This window comes from Rhea americana, unplaced genomic scaffold, assembly GCF_003343005.1.
Source record: "Rhea americana isolate MKP2758 unplaced genomic scaffold, rheAme1 scaffold_40, whole genome shotgun sequence".
Classification (NCBI taxonomy): domain Eukaryota; kingdom Metazoa; phylum Chordata; class Aves; order Rheiformes; family Rheidae; genus Rhea; species Rhea americana.
In genome coordinates, this window is record NW_028186535.1 from 1,297,419 (window position 1) to 1,318,930 (window position 21,512).

Here is a 21,512-nt window from a genome sequence, read left to right on the forward strand (position 1 = left end):
ACACACACACACACACACACACACACACACACACACACACTGGAATCTCTCCTTTGGAGCAAAGAGCCTCTCGCTCTCTGCGGTACTCCGCAGTCCCCTGTCGCTAGCTCAGTTGTCCCCGCACGGCTCCTTTTCCTCCACGGGAGGCGGAACTGCGAGGACGGCTTTATCCCAGAGCGTGGGATAGATACCCAGGCTGCCTGACAGCAGGTCAGAAGTGCGSGGTGGGTGAAGACTGCCGTCGGACATTTTTTTTTTCTTTTTTAACACCTGGCCCGTCTTAAGAAAGCTGGAAGGATTAATAAACAGTACACTGTATAGGTGGATGCCTCAGGAAGGTGCTGTAGTGTAATGTGAAGATGCTCAAGTTTTAAAAGACACGGAAAGCCGTGTCTTAACTAGATTTTGCTTCTAGTGAGGATCTTTTTTTCCTGGTTGGATTTTTCTAGTTACATTTAGAATGCACAAAATGTGCTTCACTGCATGTGAAAAGACTTAGAACAACAAGTAAACAAATAAAATAGAGTATGAAATATCTTTGTAGCATCTGCTTCCCACCTCCTTTTCCCCCCAAAGCCCATACTTTTTGAATTTTGAAATCTACATCAGTTTTACTACTCTTCACAATCACAGAAAGCTGTTTCTGTCCATACTACCCCTTTCTGACAAGGGTGCTTTTCTAAGAGAGGGTAGGGGTCAATGCTGGGGMATGAGTCTCAAGTAGCAGGTTGGGAACCGTGCAGGGTGGCATCCTCTCATTCTTTCTTTTCATTCRCGTGCAAACATCTTGAAAGTTACTGAACTCTTTTTAGTTTCAGGGGACTTGCCCCTGGACTGCAGTCTGCTGTTTTGCATGTGCTTTTCTCATTAGTTTTTCTTTGGAAAAAGAAAAAGTAACTCTTGCTTAAAAGTATTCTAACAAGGTTCAAGAGAGAAGATATTTTYGAACCCTTTGGGTTCAAGCAAGTTGGGTTTAGTAATAATTCATGTCACTAAAGTCCTTTTTGGGCAAGGGACACTGGTCGCTATCAACAAATCTCCATTCAAAGGGCAAACAGTCTCTGTCTTGCTGGTTCTCTTGCTGTGCGTGTCAGACTGTGATTGATAAGTAGCTCGGATATTCAATGTGAACAGGGATTTTGCCTTACTAATAGCACGATCTAGTTCTTCAATGCTTCCTAAGTTGTCATTTTTTATTTTCATTTATTTTGTCTTCTCTCCTTCCTCCCTCAAATATTGTCTGAAAACATCTCTGCATGCACATTTGAAGCTGCTGATGTGTACAGGCCACAAATGCTGCAAGACTCTTCTTTCTTTGGGGAAATAGTATTTGTASGTGTAATGCATGCAAATTTATGACYAACTATTTTTGTGTTGCACTTTCAACACTGAAGTTTTGAAAAATCTGCACTATTAAGCTCCAGCCTTTCAAAAAGGTATCCAGAAGATAACCTTCCTTCTATGAAAGTAGATTCTGATTTCTTACGGTAATACTATTGCGCTCACAAAATGAACTATATTATGACTTGTAAATTGTCAGTTTGCAAAATCTACAGGCATACTTCTTCAGCTGCTTATGATAAATTTTTAACTAAAATGCCAGAAAGACTCATGATTGTTTCAATTTTAAGAAAATCTCCGTGTAAATCATGGAAGTAGATGGCTTAGGAGCTTGAAGTATTAACGGGTGATTGCTTACGACTCTGAAAGACGATGCCGGAGTGTAACAGGAGTTTTGCACTCATCTTTGGTAGTGGCAAAGTCTTGTCCTGCTGTTTGTTAACAAAATGAAAAGCTTGTGTGTTGAAAGCGTTTCATATATGCAGAAACACATATATGAAACGTTTTCTTTAGTCCAAATGACAAACAGATGGTGTGATCTGTGCTTTGTCCCTATTCATGTATGTAATCCAAATCAATCCATGATAACTCTATTATGTGATTGTGGCACACATTTATTATATAGATTTATGATATAGATATTATTTGATGTAGTTATGTGTGGTGGATGCTTAAATGCTCAAGCTTTTACTGTAGCTTTTATGTACTTTTTTGTATTTTGAATCATCATATACATTTTGTTTCAGGATATAAAATGATAATATATAATAATGATTTTTCCAAAAAGGAGATTATTTACAAAAATATTTAACAAGTCTTCAGAAGAGCTTGTTCAGCAAACATAATTGCCTATTTTTTTAAGAATGGTCAGACACCACCCAGTTGAAATACTGAAACAAGGAATTAAAGATTGATTATCTACATTATCTTAATGGCCCGTTTTAATCAAGAACTCACAAAAGGAGTCTTGAAGGATTGATATAAATTGATATTGGTTTTTCCATTTTTAGAAATGCATTTGATGCCTACAAACCTGACCAGACTGTAAACAGGGTAGCAAAGCCCTTCTGGTTAGAACTAAGCTATGACTTGACGGTTAAAAACTTCAGAGRGAGATTAAAATTGAACTATTTCTGTAGAATTTCTCAACCATCAGATGTTCTGCTTCTTCTTAATACCCTGACAATTTATAGAGCTGTCTGATTTAATTTGAGATATAATATCTTTTCTACATAAATAATTTGACTAAGCAAAAATTTGAGTGACTTTCAGAAAGATGTAATTGCTACTAGGCCTTTTTGCAAATGTATATAGTTTTCTCTTTTGCCTTGTTTTCAAAAATAGTTTTTGAAACTGTAAAAGAAGATACTTCAAACTGCATAGCTAACAACTGAAAGACATCAGTAGTTTTATCTGTTCGTGGATGATCATATTCCATGATTCTGTTCAGTACATTTTCTGAAGATAAGTCTAGTTTCTTTAACAAAATAGTTTAAATTTAAAGTAGATCTAACTAAAGTAGATTTAACCTGGTAACATTTATGTCTTGGAAAAGCAGTTATTTTATCGATATATGTTAAAATCTATTGGAATATCAGTATTTCTGAGTACCTACTTGAATTACAAGGCACATTCTTCCATGTTAAAATTCAGTCTTCAAAAGATTAAGTATTTCTGGGAATACTGCTGTCTTTTTGCAGGTGTTGCTCGTCAGCTTGAGACGATCTTTTCTCATGACTTTAGATTTGACACTATCCAGTTTGCAGACTTACGCTACAATTAGTGAGTGATTATATTATTTGATAGTATTCCTTAAAAAGATAGAAAGTTTTGATTTTATTTTAGCCTAAAATATGGGTAGTGCATTGTCACAGACAGATGGAATTCAGGAAATTGTGGCCACTGTTATTAATGTTCTTATTTTTAAGAGTAAATGTGTCTGGTACTTAAATTGTTCTCTTCCGACTATGGGTGACAGGGAGGAGAGGAAGAGATATCTCTTATATTTTGTATATCTCCCCTTCCTTACCCCAGAGAAAGGTTCCCAACTTAAGGAAGATTCAGAGTTAAATTTACTGTGCACCAAAACCATGCTGTGCACCAAAACCATGGAAGCTCAGGTTTGGGCAGATTTAGTCTTCCATTGTATTCAAGCAAAATACAAGGAACCCAGATTTGTTGTTGCACCAGAACACACATTTTGTTGACTTTTTCTGCACAGATCATTTGTCCTGGCTTTGGAGCAGGATTTTTAAATGCAGGATTATGTCAACTCTCACATTCAATAGAATGTAACAAAGTGTATATTTCTTTTTGAAGAGATTCAGAAGCAGCTTTCCCAGAAAAAAACTGTGAAAGAAAAGAACATGTTCCTGGAAAAGTATTAAGATAAGAATTAAGGAAGCACATGGAAAGCTCACAGGATATTACTTTTTTATCACGCTGTAGAAAACCTTATTTCTTCAATAGAAAGCAGCAGTTACTGTATCTTCCTGTCTTTGCAGGACAGGAAGAAGCCAATAAAGATTCTAAGAATCWCAAATCAAGAGAAGAGTGCCAAATAATGGTATTTTAATAAGAAAGGACCAGGAAGGATAAATTTCCTAAACTCATCATTACYAAATGGTGAGAAGAACGTGTGGCTGAAGGCAGTTATAGCAGGAATTAGGCTCCTAACTCATGGCTACCAAGGGGCACTTCCATCTTCYTACGTTCCTAGTTGGAACGTAATTCATACTCCATTGATCGTGGAGCCTGCGTCTAGATCAGACTTTCACTGTCCCTGTTTGATATTGTCAGGAGGGTTGGTACCCCCCTAGGTGTCCATCCTATTAACATAGCCGTGCAAGGGGCAAGAAGTGGCTTCAAATCCCGTGGCTGTCTGCCTGCAAGGATTTGAATCTACATATTCAAACTCCTGCCGGATCTTAAACCTCAGGAGTATTCTGGGCTGTCACTGTCCTGTGAAAACTTTTCTGCTTCCTGTTGAATTACTAAATATTTATTTGATTGCAGGTAGGGAGATGCTAGTTCGGCTCATCAGGAGGGGAACTGGCTGCAGAACCCTTAGAGGCTTGAACACTGATTTTTAAATGAAGAGGAGCAGCACTAAAACACTTTCTGCTAGTCCGCTCTGTTATGTAAAGGATTTCATAGTGGTGWAGTGATTGCTAGGATATTAAGGATCCTTTTTGCAGCGATATTGTGAGGAGGCCGATTGGGTTGGGCATTCTCCCAGGCGMTGGGGCAGGACTGTGCTGGGGAGAGGTGGGTGAGTGTCTTAGGGACCCAAGAACCGTTTCAGGACTCAGTTTATTGGCTTTCTGGTCTTGCCTGTCGGTCACAAGCAGTTGTCTCAGCTGGCCATGTCAAACTGTTTGTAATGAAAAGCTTTTGTGGAGTTGTCCTGTTAACTGTGTGAAAGTATTCGAGCAAGGTGTTGTCTATATCTATGCCTTGAATGAGGTTGTCAGATGCAGTAGAAAACAGTGTTACCACAGGGACAGATTATGAAGATCCTGCTTCTATTTTAGTGGGCAGCAGAAGAAAGAAGGATTTGAGGAGGTGTTTTGGTAATGTGTTTTCACTTGCCTTTCCTACTCAATAGAGAAAGGTTTTAGCTTTTTTTTAATAGAATATGATTGCAGCTGGGGGTGTTGGGAATTCCTTTGTTTCATGTTTTCTTGTTTTAACAATCTTTTTATTCAAAATCATAACAATTGTTTTTAGCATTCGTATCTACTTATGTCTTTCGTGATGGATCCTTTTTCATTTTCTTCTTCTATCTTCCATTTTGTGTTTTGTTTTCCATTTTCTCATTTCTTTTTTCTTTTTCGCTCTTCTTTCCTTTCTTCCTTTCTTCTTTTCTTCATTGTTTATTACTCACCTTCTGAAAATGTGGTTGGTGATTAATAGCTATGACAAAATGACCCTGAAATATTGTTCCTTTACTCTTGCTCTTTTTTGTTTGTTTGTTTGGGTTTTTTTAAGGGTAACTCCTGAGAAGATTGGCTTTTTTTCACCTCATTTTTCTAGGCATGTGGTTGTATCTGTCTTTGTTAGGCCCTGATCCTGCGACCAGTTGGACCCTTGACCTTGCTCACAGTGAGTGAAATCCCAGTCTCCACTTCAGTCTTGCTCCTGTTTTTGAACAGAGGTGTAAGATCACCCTGAGAAGTGTCAGCACCTTAGTGGAACCACTGCCAGGGGCATGAAAATKAGATATCTGCACCTTTGTAGCATCAGAGTCTTCCACTTGGAATAAGTTCCAAGTCTTAAATCTTGCCAATGTATTGCAAGACATGAATGATTACTTTTTCTTTGCTTTCACATTTTCTATAGGTATACATGATCATATCATATAGAATGTACTTTAATAAATGTATGTGTTCCATTAAGAACTTTTTGATGAAGAATTTATATATATTACTAAACTTACTGAAAGACACATTAAAAAAAATTTTTTTTTCCAACCAAAAGGGTTTTTTTTCTTTTTCTTTTTTTTGGTAAAATGCCTTCTCTGAATAAATGCATAATTTAGCTAAGGATATTCTGTCTTTCATACATTACAGAAAGCTGACTATTTTCTCTAAATGTCAGAATAAACATAAATGTGATGACTTCTGTGAACTTTGGGGCTTTTTCTTTTGCCAGCTGTACCTTTCCAGTCTTAACAACTGTTAACTGACTTGCTGTTTAGGCCAATCATGCATTTAAAAATTGTTGTGAAGCATGCTCTTTAATAGCAGAAAGCTGTGTTTATTTTATGGTAGCAAACTATCTTGAAAAGGAAATCTGTTCTTAAGGTTTCACTGCAAAATGTATTTGAAACAGAGATCAGTTATTGTCAACATGGACTTTGTGGGCTTAATCCTGCAAACATGCATGTTTAGCTCTGATTTCAGCATGGCTCATTTATATAACTACTTTTAAAGCCAAATATTAGTTTGCAGATTTGAAGCTCAACTGAAAGCAGAGCATCACTGTTTTGAAGCTTTGACTTATTTCTGACTTTTATTTTGCTGATGTCTGGAATCCCCCTGAAATAACTCCAAACACTATCTACCTTTGAAGACTGTGATTACAAATATTTGTAGTGAGTGTGTGATACATGACTGATGTAGAAGGGGGTGTGGTTAAAAATAAAACAGAATTACAGTCAAGATATAATGCRATAACTGCAATTTATCCAATAAAGATCACTTGGCAAATCAAAGCTCTTGGTACATGCTGAGTTTTTTTGTACATAAAGTACACTTAAATATTACCTGAAGATCTATCAAATGTTTTTCATAATAGGAATACTGACCAAATACTGTGGGTTGTGTTTCATCTTAAACATCTTAAAGGGGTTTGCAGCACTCTTTCAGAGTTTTTATGTTCTCTCCTTGAGTACAGGTAACAATATGGGATCTCAGAGCTATCAAGAATTAGAATAAGTGACCTGCAGTGGAAATGTGCAAAGAGCTATAAATTGTTCTAGTCTATAAAAATAGATCAAATAATGATGTAAACTCTAAGACTAAAAGGAAAAAAATAGTGATCAATAGCAGCTTTTTTTTTTTTTTTTTTTTTTTTTTTTNCATGATATTTGGAAGTTATTCTTAAACAATATCCAGCAATTGCATCAACCATTTTTAAAAAGGGGAGTGAAGGACCAAAGCTTGATGTGATTGTACAGGCTCTCTAYCCCTCACACTACAATTATTAGGATCTAATAAATCAATCTTTAATAAACTGTTGTGATTTGGGAAACATTCTGCAGGATCTCTGCCTTGCCTGAAAGATTCAAGTGTCTTTTAAGGAAGATTCTTATAAAAAAGCCATATAAATGTGAAGGAACAGCAGCAATAGCAGATGCAGCTATTATGAAGTATAGGAAATGTATGGTAAAAACTTCCTGAGTCCTCAACTTTTAACYTTTTCATCTCTAGAAACATTGAAAAAATATCCCATACTTCTCTATTTCTTATCCCTTGCTTATTTGTTTGAATTCTGAGCCATACACTTTTTGAAGGAAAAATAACTTACTTGTAATTCACAGGCCATTTCACAGGCAGAGTTCTATGTTGCCCCCTGTTTTATTAATGTGTTTTTATATGTGTCATGAGAAGCTGTGACATTCTGAATATGTGTCACACCCAGTGTTGTCTCTTATCACGTCTGACCCAGATGATGCAATTTAATGCCTTTTTCTGTGTATAGTTAAGATTAGGGCATGGCTATGAGCAAGCCAGCCAAAGGACCTGATAGGTAAGACTGAGTTACTGTGACATTTAAGGAGATTAATGGTGGCTGCAGTAGGGGACTCTTTGGGAATTATGGTCCATTATTGGCTACCTGGACTTCTAAATTAGGAGTGGTTTTAGAAGGTTGTGGAAGTGTCACATCTTCTTCCGTGGGCACAGAGTCTTGTAGACACAATGGCAGCATTTACACTTTTTTTAAGTGCTTCTGACGAACACCCTAGAAAGGAATCCCTATGCTGTAGCGTTTTCATATTTCTGCTAAGATCATTTAAGGTGCTTTCAGTGCATCCCTATGTGGGGTACTCCTGAGTAAAACACCAATCTCAAACCCTTGTGGCATCCTTTTTGCACTCATCCTTGCTCTACCTAAACTTCAGTTTCCCTGTTTTACTTGAAAGGGTCTTGTTTGACCTTCATTATCCAACAGTGTTCATAATGCAGCATGTGAACCTTGGCAAAAAATCATCACCAACTCTTACTGGCATATATAGTGKCAGCTCAAAGCCTTAAGCATTTGCTTCCATTGGGCATTCAGGAGCCTTATAGACAGCTTTCTCTACCCCCAAATGCTGAGGCACAAGTTATGACTGCTTTCCCCTCCATCTCCCTGACATGTAAACCTCTCCTCCTCTTGGAGAAGAGCCTCTAGGCTTTATTCAGAGCTCACAATTACTCTTAGTTTGGCAAGCAGAAGACACGGCAACTTCCTGGGTTTGTATGTTCTTAGGAAGAGAGTTTTGGGAATACAGTTGTAGGGGAGTGAGTCAGGAGACAAGATACACAGAAATGTTCTAATTCTGGTGAAAGAAAAAAAAATGTTTACTGTTATATAAACCAAGAAAGCTTGTCTCTTAGCACTTGGAGATGGCAAACAGAGAATATACCCATAGAAAATAGCACTCAAARGTCTCGATGTTGTATAGAAAATTCCATTGCCTCTAGAACCATGGGTGACCACGAACCCCTTAACTGAAACATGGATCTCCTGCTGCCTCACCATAGTTGAGTAAAATGGAAGAAACAAAGGCTAGGCAACCTACTCAGGCTGCAAAACCATTAAAAAGCTAAGTATGTCTCACAGAAGAGATGTTTTGATGCAGCATTGCATACGTGGTTGCAAAACTCACACTGTAAAACAAGTTTGGACCAAAACTTGAGGAMTACTTTTCCTTGAAACAGCATTACATAATGAACAGCATGAAGATATAATGGTGCACGGGCACCAAAGTCATCACCACCAGTCAGACTCTACCTCCCTCCCTACTGATCTCCCTTTGGCTAGGTTTTCTGTTTGTTTTGGAGTATGGCATATTAAGTGCATATAAGATACCAAAATTGTCTAATACATGGGAAGTGCTAGAAAGTGCCAGCTTTTCCCGTTTTGTTCAGTGAAAGATTTTCAGCCTCTTGATAATCTTTCCACTTTGCACTGACTAGAGTTCACATGCAGCAGAGGGCTGTATTTTTCATGTCAGAAGTGTCCTCTATTCATCTAGAAGCTACCCACGGAAGGATCCTGGAATAATCTGAAACCAAGTACTGGAATTAGATTTGAGCTGCTGGACMATGGAAGTCTGTTCCTCACTGACTCTGTCAGAAGATATCTTCCCAGCTATTGCCTTACAAAGAAGTCCTTCTTTGTCAGGAGATTTTGATAGATAAACTTCCAAGAATGCCACCAAGAAAATCTACATCCTACTGTGTGCTTTAGGGTCTACCTAAATTCAGGATGGAAACTGCTACCCAGGCACTTAAGAAATTGATGTAGTCAGAACAAGATAGGATGACCCCGTGAGGGACATGCAGGGAGGGAGGAGGAAAAGGAGGACACCCTCTCTATCTCTGCCCAAGAGGTGCTTCCAGTGTGAGCTTCATGAGCTTTGGAAAGTGACAGAGGCATTTTCCCCAAGGCATGCCTGTAGGGAGTTGAATGGGACACCTGCCTTTATCCTTTGGCTCTCTGAATTCCGTACGTTTCAAGCAAAARGATACATACCCTTCAGGTCCTCATGATGCCAATGAAATATTTTTTCCCCTCCTTTTCTGGAAGTGTTTCTGAAAATGTCAAGGTTCAGAAAAAGAGTGTTTTTTTTTCAGTGTGAGAGGTCAATTGATAAGGAGTCTCAGCGTTGGAAGGCTGGAGTCACTGCTACTAATCCCTGGAACATGGCTTTGATGAGTGTTTTAGGGCGACTCACAGGGAGTATGCAGAGATAGGGCATGGCCAGACCTGCTGGTAAACAAGATTATTTATTACTCAGGGATTCCTTCCCTCCCTTTTCAGCTCCCTAGCCACCAAATGCACACCCTAACTTGCTAACTCTGAGCCTGCTGAAGAGGAACCTGTTCCATATGAATCATGAGGTGGCCAGTGTTCACAGGGATGTGTGGGTGACATGAMCTTCCTTGCCTGGTTTGGCTACATATCTGGGCACAGGAGAGTAGAAAACTACAGAATTTGGTTCTTTCCTCCAAAAATACTTCGTGAGAATACTTGTCATTATCTTCCCCTAACCACCCAAATAGGAATCAGAGTTCATAAAGACGACAAACTGATTTTTTTTAAAAAAGAACGATTTTTTAAATCCCCTTTTAAAAAAAAGGAATAGGGAGAAGACATAGGTGGCCTGATCTTCCCCTTGAAATACTAATGGCAAAAAAGTCAGAGTTTTTTTTTGTTTGTTTTTTTTGGTTTTTTTGTTTTTTTTGTTTTGGTATAAGCTCASTGCCTAGCCTGTTTCTTTGCCACAACTAGCTCTCCTAGCTATCACTAAGAAGCCTGCCACAACAAAATGCACCAAGTAGAAAAAACATCTCCTGAGAGGCAGACTGAGGCACAGGTGAGAGCCTAGTTATCACGACAGAAAGTGGCTGATGGCTGGCTAGGAGAGAGATGGTGTCAATTCGCGTTTCCTGTGCTGACTTTGCCTCAGGACAGCAGCCAGCATGAAGCTGTGCTCACCTCCCAGGCCTGGTGCGTGTCTGCATGGGAACTGCATCACCGTCAGGGCTCTCCAGCACCGCCAGGTGCCCTCTTACAGTATGCTGACATCAATTCATGCACTCAGAGCCATCAATTAAAGTGGCTGTTTAAGAATCTAATGACATAAACATGGATATATATGTGGTGCTAACTGGCACCATGGGTTTTGGCACTACCAGTTCCCAYGTAGATTTTTGTTTGGTAAATTATGCCTCTGCATTTGCCTACTTATGTTTGAACAAGAGAACATACAAATGGGAGGTGAATTCACGCAGGTAGCTCTCTGCATCATGTGCTGTAGGCGAGACAGGTTTTGGTTGTCCTACGTGTGAAGTTGAAGTACTGCATGTGGCACAAGAGCTACCTCTTGCCTGTGGGCTGATACAGTAGATTTAGCAGCTAAATAGATCACAAGTCAGGTATGAGAGACAGGCTGGGAAGGGGTTGATGGCATTTTTGGCATGAGAAGGCACTGCACTATTTCGTGGATCATGTGGAGTTTTTTGGCACAAGACTAGGGGCTAGACAGTCTGGAAGTGTTATAAATGCAATCAATAACACAGGATGTTTTCTCTCTCCAGCACTGAGAGAATCAAATTGTCTATATGATGCCTTGATCTGTAAGAGAGTTCCAGGTGCCAGTTTCTGCTTCAAACAGTGTTCAGGCTTTTTTAAAATTAAATTGTCCGTTTCTTAACATTTGGAAGTATTCCCAGAAGTAAGGACTGGGATTCACATATAGCTTTTGTTCATCAGAGAGATCTCCGTAAAAAGCACTGAAGAAGAGTCAGAGGAAGTTAAAAAACATATACTATACAGGTATTGAAAAAGTGAATAAAGCATACTTCACTAAGTAAGAGAGCTCTAGCTTCTGTTATTATTGGGATATCCCGCAAAACATTCTCTACTAGAAAATGCCTTTACAGAAAAAAAAAGGGCTTTGTTTCCCTCACAAGGCTATTCAGAGGGGAGGAAGGGGGCTAGGGCAGAGCAAGCTGGAAAAAAAACCCTAAGACAACAGTAACACATAGAGTTAATTATACATAAAACTGATGCTTTAGAAGCTTCTTGGATGCTGCTTTATTCTTATGTCCCTTTACATTTGGACTGAAGCAAGGCATGCCTGTTCCCAGACTGACATTACTAATTGATAAATTATTTTAGAAAAGCAAAATAAAAACAGGCTGGTTGACTTCTGAAAGGAAGACAAGCACTGAAGAAAAATACTTGCTAAGACACRTGTACTTTGTTCAGTGTATCTGCCCACAAGTGGGAGAAAATTTGGCATGGCTCCACACAAAGCATTTTTAGTGTTCTAGTTAAAACTTGATATAATCTGTCAGCTGTAGAAAATGTTTGTGCTGGCTTTTGCCGATATCTGTCAGTGTTTGCTGGCTCTGCTTGTGTGTGCAGATGTTAAAGGATGTTTTCCTTATGTTGTTTGAGGGTGCTGGCAGTAAGATGGCAAAGAAGGACCTTTGCTCCTAAAAACACAAAAGGCACATTGCAAAAGGCTCTCAGAAGGCATTTCATTTCTCCACATACACAGGGCCAAAGTAAAAGATGTTGCATGTGATCAAAACATATACCTGCTGTTTCTTGTGTAATTTAACATTTCATCTGTCCTTTATCAAAAAGCAACTAGATTTCTCTTTCGCTATAATCGTAACCCTTGAACATTTTGTTTGCTTTCCTTTTTCTATGCAGTCTGCGATCTAATCACTTCCTGCCCGCCCTTGAAAGGGCATGAATACTCAGTCTGTTGATTTCAGAAGNGCACACTTCAAAAAAAAAAAAAAAAATCCAAAAAGGGTAATATCAGTGGGAGTAYCAGCACTGGAAGACAGTTTATTTGATTTGCAGGGACATCTATGTTCAGGGCACGTGCCTGCCAAACTCGTAAGTGTAGTGCTGAATCCAGTGGTAGGTATCAGTGACTGTTACAGAGTTAAATACTACAGCTAGTGCCACTGACACTTAGTGCTGACTGTGCAATTAAAGTGGTGGCTACTAAGTGCCATACTGATACATGAAAAAGGAGGATGCAGGTGTAATTATTTTTACATAAGTCATTTGCCTCTTATCCTGAAGAAAGTGACCCGTTAGGTAAAAGTAATGATCTGCAGTTTTGCAAAGTAAAAGATAATTATGGGATATGACCTATTTGAAGCCAGAGGAACTATTTATGATCCTGATATATTATCGCTCGTGGAGCTTCAAGTCAAACAGATCTATAAACCAGAAGCTTCTGAGCTCTGCCACTTCCATGTTGGGTAATCCCTGTGGTCATAAAGCACTTGATATTCTCTGGATGCATTGAGTAATTGCACCTCTCAAGATGCCGTGTAATTTCAGGTAATATTGTAGAACAAAAACTGCTCCAGTTCCAAATAAAGAAAAATATTAAAAATTATGCTTTTGCCTCCCTATCTCCCTTCTTTKGTGGAGATGAATGTAGATTTGATCTTTCCTGGAATCACATTCAGAATATCTTAAAGATTTTTTTCAATATTATGAGAGCTTTGAGGAGGTCTTTACCAAAGAAAGTTGCCTCTCGTAAAAATGAGACCATACCCTCTATCCCATGTCTAAAGCCACAAATTCCTGATAGATGCTCCAGATCCTTATCTTCTGCCTTTTAATTTAGGTAAGTGGAGCCCAGTTCAGTGTTTGGGGGAGATGTGTTATGTAATGCTGGTTCAATGTAAAAGATTTCAGTTGAAACTTAGCTGTCTAGCAGGCTGTAAAGCTAAATTCTGCACAGATTTTTTTTTTTTCTACTGAACACATTCAGGGAATTGCATCAACTACTGTGTTCTGACAAAAAAGTCTAATTGCTTTATGCATATAGAAATTTGATTGTCTGATGTTTTACGTGTTTTACACTTTGAATTTGAACACTAAAGCAGGTATGATACTTACTCCGTAGCTGATCATTGACTGAGGCCATATCCTTACCAGATACGCAGTTTAATATGGTCAGATAAGGTGTGTACCTTTCTAGCTGCTGTTTATTTGAACTCATAACACTCTGGCCTGCTGTTGTATGGATTTTCTCGATCAGTCTGAGTTTTTATCTGCTTCATAGATGGGGTAGATGACTTTCCATAATAGTTTACTTTCCACTAATCCTTCCCAAATATACCAAACTTCCCTAATTCATCATACATATAGGTGTCTTCTTCTGGATCTAGGTTCTAGATTCTTGGAAAGAATGTAATTAAAAGAATAAAATTACATGTGCAGAAGTGGGTCAGTTTCTGGAATACCTGTTCTCTTTTGAAGACATCTGGCTAATTTGTCTTAAAGTTCTGGTCTAAATCTCTTTTAGGTTTTATTCTGAGAAGAGGTGTCTTGATGAGATTTTGACTTTTTAAATGTTTTGATATGTGAGGGTGTGAAGTGCTGACAGTGGAGGATGCAAAATCTTCATTTTATAAACTTTAATAATACAAATATTTATTAAATAATTGATCTCTYTGTAGCATAAGGTCATACAACAGTGCAATAGTTACTGTGCATCTGGCAAGCTTTTCTCAGAGTTAGACAATAAACAATGCTTATTATCTGAATATAACAAAAGTGAACTTCAGAGGCTTTCAAAAATCACAGATTTTACTTACTCATTTGCTAGCATCCTGTTACGACTTTTATATATGTAGTATGTTTTTTAGGTTATTCCACAGCTGATTTGAAACCAGTTACCATTAGGCAACCAGTACTGCCRGAATACTAGCAATACTCAGACTAGAAAACGTCTATAATATTTACTTTTTCTGTGGAGGTTTCTTCCCTTTTGGTGACAGGATTATGAGAAATCAACCTCATTCCCATTATTTATCCCTTTCTCCACCAAAAATATGCTAGATATTAGTTCTAGTGCTCAGGAGAAAACATTTTAAARGCTCAATAGAATAAAATAAGTTAAAAACAAGATTTCCAAAGCTTGAAATAAAATCAACTTAAATTAATTTCAGAAATGTTTAATATTTTTCAGTACTTTCATAAAGACAGCTTATTCAGAGCCAGTACTTGACTTGTAAGCAAATATATTGTACAATGAGTCCTTCCCTACCCACGARGTCATCACTGCAGCTTTTTCCTCTCAGCCTAACACTTTAGCAGTTCTGTAGTGCTCTCACTGGATTTTTACTTTCTTATCCCAAAATTTTGGGTGATTTCATTAATGGATTTTAGCAGCTATTCTGCAATCACAAAGACAGTTAATTCCTACAAGTCTTGTGAAAACAAGCAGGAATTTTGAAGAGATCCRTATTAATGTCTTGACTGAAAGAGAGATTGTAATGTAAGCTTGCGCTTTGTGGTACAGTAACCAACTTGCAAGAGAGATTTATAAAGCCTTACATTGTGATCTGAGTTCACAGCCAACCTGACAGGCAAATCTAGAGGGAACCCAGCGTTGTTTGGCCCTGATGTGGCAGACTGGCCACATCAGATGTGACAAAGCTTTTGGTCAGACCTCCCAAAGGCAGAACCGTAAAAAAAGCTCCAAGGAGTGGGTACACCACTGTCTAGTGTTATCTCCCACTGAAACCCATGCATTYGTGGGTGGCATTTCTCTGTACCTTGTCCTGGGAGGAACTCTGTACTACCACCACTCAGGAGAATGGCTTTGCAGCACGTCTGAATAGTCTAACAGCATCGTACAGTTCTTCATGATGATTTTTCCCAGTGGAGCAAAACCAGAAATTGTTTGTCTTTCTCTCAGAGAGAAAAGCCAAAAGTGAATGGCACTACAGTACATGCATAGTTTTGTCTCCAGATTTCTGTTGCCCTGATAAATATCATAGGACAGATTTCTGTGATATGTATATGAGTTTTGCAAAATTTAAAAGGAGTCCTGCTGTTGAAAGAAAGTTTTCTGGAGGCTTTTTTGAGCCTTTTGGTCTCCCTGGATGTTATTATGTGAATTTGAAAGATATACTGAAAAAGCATCTTTGTAGACACAAATGCTATAAATATTTGTTCATTGAAGTGTTTTGGAATTGCTGGTCCATAAGCACTAGTTGGTGGCTTTAAGACAGTTGCTGATAATGTTGTGCAGGCTCTGCCCCTATTATGTACAGACACAACGTGCTTAAAAGATGTTGTCTCATGCAGTTCTGCAGGGTACATACAGATGTGTGACAGCAGACGGAAGGAGTGAACTCTGCTTCTGTTGCAATGCAGCCCTTGTAATAAAAGCAGTTGAGAAGTTCAATTCCCAAATTAAATCAGGGTAACCCTCTCTCCGCCACCCAAAGCTCCCTCCTTAATAAAAAAAAGCRAACAACAAACGTTAACAAACATTTTTATGTGCTTTTTTGTATGCTTTTTTTGCATGTTCACTCTCAGTATTYTTTTTAATTTGTTAAACTTTCAGTGTTTTCAGAACTATCACATGGCATCGTTGTGGTGTGATATATTAAACAATGTATTTTTTTCCTGACTGATTAATGAGGAATATTTAGACAAGTAMTATTCAAAGATCTTGAGTCCTTGCATCTACTGGCATGATTTTGGGTGCAGCCATGTCTGAATGATGTGGAATTTTTAAGGAACTTTTCATACTTGAAAGCTAGTGACATAACATAAGCCTAGTGTCCTATAGGTCAGACCTTTATTCCTAAACTTGTCACTAGAAAAAGAATGGGGAAGGTGGAACAGCAAGAGGTGCAACAAATGACTCCAGGGAAGGTGTGAATCTTCCTGAAAGTCAAATGCTTTTGTCATAGAAAACTAGGACTAGTATGGTAGGCTTGTGCAAGTTCTCCATATTGCATCTAGTTTGCAAAACAGGATTGCAGCTTGGGATGCTTGGGCTAACAGGGAATGAAACCTCGTCCTTCTGACCTTGAGCTCTAATCTGCCACATTCACCCTAGACAGGAGATGTTTTGCCCTAATTTTCTGATTAAATCCCTTTAAATAAAAACTACAGAATTGCACAGAGAAGAAACAGGTGTAAACAAAAATGGATTTCAATACTTTGGTGCAGCCTCATGTACCAGAGTTGGATATACCCCAAGATCAGCTTTTTTTTTCAGTCAGAATTGTGGGAGAAGGATGACAAGTTGTCATCACTGGATAAAAATCAAGTTTTTGCTCAAGAGTGAAAGGGGTGACACTGAATAGCTAAGACTTCCAGGAAAGAGAGCATCAAGAAATAAACCRTCAAGCATGAGGAAGGAATACATAAAATGTCAAAGAGTAGACATCTGTTGTGAGATAGGGATTTCTTTCTCATCTTTGATTTCAGCCAAGACTGTCCTTTCTCAAACTACTGTGAGAACTACATTTGGGAATGTAGTGATTAGAAGTGTTTTACTACTCGAATACTTTCATTCAGAACTGAGGAGAGAAAAAACAAAAATGTGCCTTGAAATAAATATRTAGCATCACTGTCTTTTTGACGATCTTTATTAGTGTAAAAATAATGTTGTAATACAGTAATCTTTTCTACTCTGTCTCTTCTTTCTTTCCATTTTTTTGAAGTAAGGTATCTGATACAGCCTTACATAAGGTATAAGCAGAATTTTACTGATTATTTTAACATATTCATTTTAATTTTGTAGCATATATGAAGTGCAAACTCCTAGACTTCATACCCACAGTCTTAATTTCAGCAGGAGGCTGCTTGTTTGGTCTTATTCCAGCTCTAATTCTGAGCTGTTTGGAAATAGTCTTTGTAGGGAGACATAGCTCTAATTTCTGATATTAAGAGCTATTATTCACCTATAGTAATACAATTCAGAGCAGCAATGAAAAGGCAAGTAGTTGCATTGGCCAACATTTTAAGCACTCCCAAATTAAAACTGTTTGTGTCTCACAATCAGAGCCAGTTACATGGTTTGCAAACTTGGAAGACAGGGAAAGTACTAAGAAACCAGAAGTAGTATTTACCTTTAGGAAGGAAGAGAGATAAGGAAGAGGAAGAGAAGTGGGAGATGGGTAGAGATGGGTAGTCACACCAATCAGCTAACTCCAAATACATGCTGCAATAGAAATTCCAAGTACCTTTAAGTACTTGAAAGATTACAAGGAGATGAATTATAATCAACAAGTCATGTCAAGCCATAWCATTTTCTTTTCGGAAAGGATAACAGTTTTTTCGGACAGAGGCGTAAATTCAGTCTGTGCTGGCATTATGAGGATTTTTAATACTGCCTCTCATGACATGCACATATAGTAAACAAGTTAGAGAAATATGGCCAAGGTAATGTTGAACTAGCTGTGTGTAACTTTGAATGCAGTTTTCCAACAAGCTTGCCACTGAGAATACTGTCAGAAAAGTATAATATATATTGGGTTGAGGCTTGCCTGGGTTTGATACTAATCTGTATTTTAATTAACAGTCTAGTTGATGGAAAGGAGGGCATGGTACTGAATAGCCATGGAACTGGAATGGGGGCTTAAAGCATGCTAAAGTACAGGATCAATATTGTAAATAAACCTGACAAGCTAGAGTAGTTTGGGGAGCAAGGGTRGAGGAGCAAAAAGCATTTTGTAGGAAGATGTTCAAGATCTGCAGTTGGTATGAGTAAACTATTACAAAAATACAGAAMAGGGGACAACTGGAGAACTTTGACATATGCATGAATGTATCTGTGGTTACAGAGAACTCACTAGCTCAGTGTGCTTTTGCAGTGTCATGTAATGAGGGGTATAGGGAGAATCAACCATTGTATTAGCAGAGTGGTAGTCCATAAAATGCACTAATAAGTTTTTCCACTTTATTCAATGTTATTAAGACCTTGCTGCAATCCCTGTCCAGGTCTGGATGCTACACCTATGTGAAGTTGGAGAAGACCATAATCCAGGGACCAGCAAGAACAATCAGGAACTTAAATATTATAATCTACCAGAACATGTGGAAATCACTGCATTGTTTGAACTAGGAAGAGGAGACCTGAGGGAACAAGACTTTTAAATAGGTGAAACTGCCTCAGATAAGCATTGTTTGCTTTTTATGCCTGTGGTCAATAGATCAAGAGGCAATGGGTTTAAATGGCATAAAGAACATTAAGTTGGACACCTTCAGAACATTTTTACCAGCTAAGTATAGTTAAATGCTGAAACAGACCACTCAGGTGATTGTGAAGTCTCCAGTGTAAAAGCCTTATGATGGTTGACATACATAATTTTCAGATCCAAACATCAACTCTTAGCTCAATGGGAATCATGAGTACTCAGCAGATCTGGAAAGCAAACTCCATAATGACTAACAGTATAATGACTAACAGTAGCAGCACTTTCAAACCTTCTTGAGTATGGCTGACTACCATGCAAACGTGTGCGGTACTTCCTCAGTGGAAAAAGAATCATATAGGCATCTGGGATCTGAACCTCTCCAGGTATCTGCCAACTTTTCACTCTATGTGAAATTTAGTTAGCAATACTTTGAAGACTGAATGGATGGCTAGGAGTATGTTCCTAAACTTTTTAGTGAGGCAATGCTTGATTAAGACAACTTGAGTTAGAGTGACAGGATGCCATGGTGGAAAACTTGCTTTTCAAAAAAAAAAAAAAAAATCTCAAGTAATTTCACACAGACGTTTTTCATATCTTTATGAAAGCTTTCCAGCTCGCCAGCCATTTAATATACTTGTCTCCATGGAAATACTTTACTTGATACCACTTGGGGTAGGGGGGAAGAATAAAGTTAATAGGAGAATATACCTAATCTTTTTTTGATGACTTCATATCAAATGTTCAAAGAGGAGTGTGCTTTCACCTACAGAATGTTTACATCCAGAAGAAGAAGCTGATCAACAAGGTTGTATACCTACAATGTATTCTATATCAGGCTGTTCACATCTCCGTTTCAGATATAGGTGTATGACATTTTTTTGCATCAGCCACTCATAGCACGGGACTGTGGTGTTTTCCTGTYGTCTTTCTTCACTCCCAAGTACATGGCAGCCTTTGCTGTGGAGCTGCCTAGCGACAGCCGCCGAGTCAGAGGCTGCCCTCTCCCAGAGCTCAGGGTTCAGGGCACACCGAGCTGAGCTTGCCCTTGACATCAGGTGTGGGTATACCTAACAGCATGGGTGCGTGTGACATTGCGTTCAGCTCAGCTCTGATTGTAAGTAATCAGAGTCAACATGGCCTAAGAAGACCTAAATCCTCAGGCTCCCCAGAGATATTATCCTACCTATTTATGGATAGTGTTACACAGTTAGTTCTTTCTCTCTTTGGTGTGTACACGGAACGCAAAAGYAAATTTGGTTCTAAAGCATAGAGTGAATAAACATTGCTTTTTTCTGCACCATGTCTTTCTGTGGTTTTTCTCTTACAATAAGTGTAGGTATTTGTGTTTAGAATGTTTTCTTTTCCTTCATGTCCTTTGTCAGTTGGATCTGCTTTTGTGTCTTGGCCAGCCTCATTCTGTCCTTCATGCTTCAAAATTTTTTTTACTTCTCATTCATTTCCTGGTGTATGTTTTCTTCTTGAGTCAGATTATTGAGGACTCATAAATTTGTCAAGTCAATCTCTTTGTGAGTTTCCTCATTCTTTCTTTGAATGGTGCAATTGTTTTAATTTTTCTTTAAAAAATTATGCTAGTGATTTTCTACCAATGATATTTGGTTCCTTGAATTTGGTATTTTTTGTCTTGATATCCACTGTTCTTGTTCTCCCTCCTTTTTTCCTAGGAATACTAAACTAACACTTAATGGTACTGCTACTTGACTTGCCTTCACATGCATAGCTAGTTCTTCTATTCTTCTACAACCACTGCTGCACCACTTCTGACCATTGGAGATCTCCTGCTTTAGCTGCTTTCTTCACCTTCTCTGTCAAAACTGGCCCTCAAATCATTAATGGAATCTGCTTTTCTTTCCCAACACTAGATGACAGATTTTTGGACAACTTTATGGGTAGTTAATCTTCCAATATAATAACACCACCTCCTGTGATGTTCATTCAAAGGATGCCCCAACATATTGGCCTGTTATACTGTTAGTTTCTAACAGCGTGCTGGCTCTCCTCTCCTCTGCCTGCGTTCTTTCAGTAGAGCATCTCCCACTATCCCCGCACCAAGCTGTGTATTGGTACATATTAGTGCATCCGTGGCACAAAACAGCAACATTTGTCTTCCCCCACCTCTGCTGTCTTCTTGAACAGAGTTATACTGCTGTATAAGTTTTATAAATTATTCATCCATTCTCAGTTATGCTAATTTGTGTAGACAATTGCAGTTGATGCTTAACGCATCCAGGGTCTTCTCTTTTGTTTCCCATATTTCTTTCACTGGTACAGATGTCTAAAGTGTTCTGCAGGTGAACTGCTTGTCTTTGTTTCCTTGCCACCTCATATGACTTGTTTGAAGGAATAATTGTGCCAGATATCTCTCTCACTTCCTCCTAGGCTCACATAGTTGTATCATGTTTAGATTTAGCTAGAGGCACTAGTTAATCTTCCTTATTTAAAGCAGCCCTTGATGCGTTAGGAGAAAAAAAAAAAAGAAAGAAAGACAGATATAATTGTCAGGAGAGACATTTCCCATGAAAAGCAGAAATACCGGTAGTAAGGTACTGTTCGAACATGGATCTGAAGAAGGCGACAGGAGCATGTGCATTTTCAGGAAACGTAAAAGCTGACAAGAACCAGTGCAGAGAGCCAGGTATCAGGGCAACAGAAAGCCTCTTGTGCAAAAGGAAGTGAAGAGGCTGATCTCCACTGCTTAACAAAATAAAGACAGACGATAGGATTGTTATTCATAGGTAAATCTAGAGGTTGTGTGCAATGGGAGCAAGCTGCATGAGCTAAAAGATGCTTGATGTCAGAACAAACACAGGTAAATCAGTTATGAACAACTTTAGGCTGACCAAAGGATGGCTGCTAACCGGGGGAGGAAACACATTTCTGGAAGGGTCTTCCACTAGAAGAAGTGTTCAGGCTAAATTTGTGGCAGAGACAAAACCAAAAAAAAAAAAAAAA

The 21,512-nt window shown here is 38.5% G+C and overlaps 1 long non-coding RNA gene across 1 annotated transcript in view; it reads left to right on the plus strand.

The window, feature by feature from the left end:
- Window positions 1–21,512, plus strand: part of LOC146590586 (uncharacterized) — an 89,743-nt gene that overhangs the window by 945 nt on the left and 67,286 nt on the right. The gene's annotated exons all lie outside the window — the stretch shown is intronic.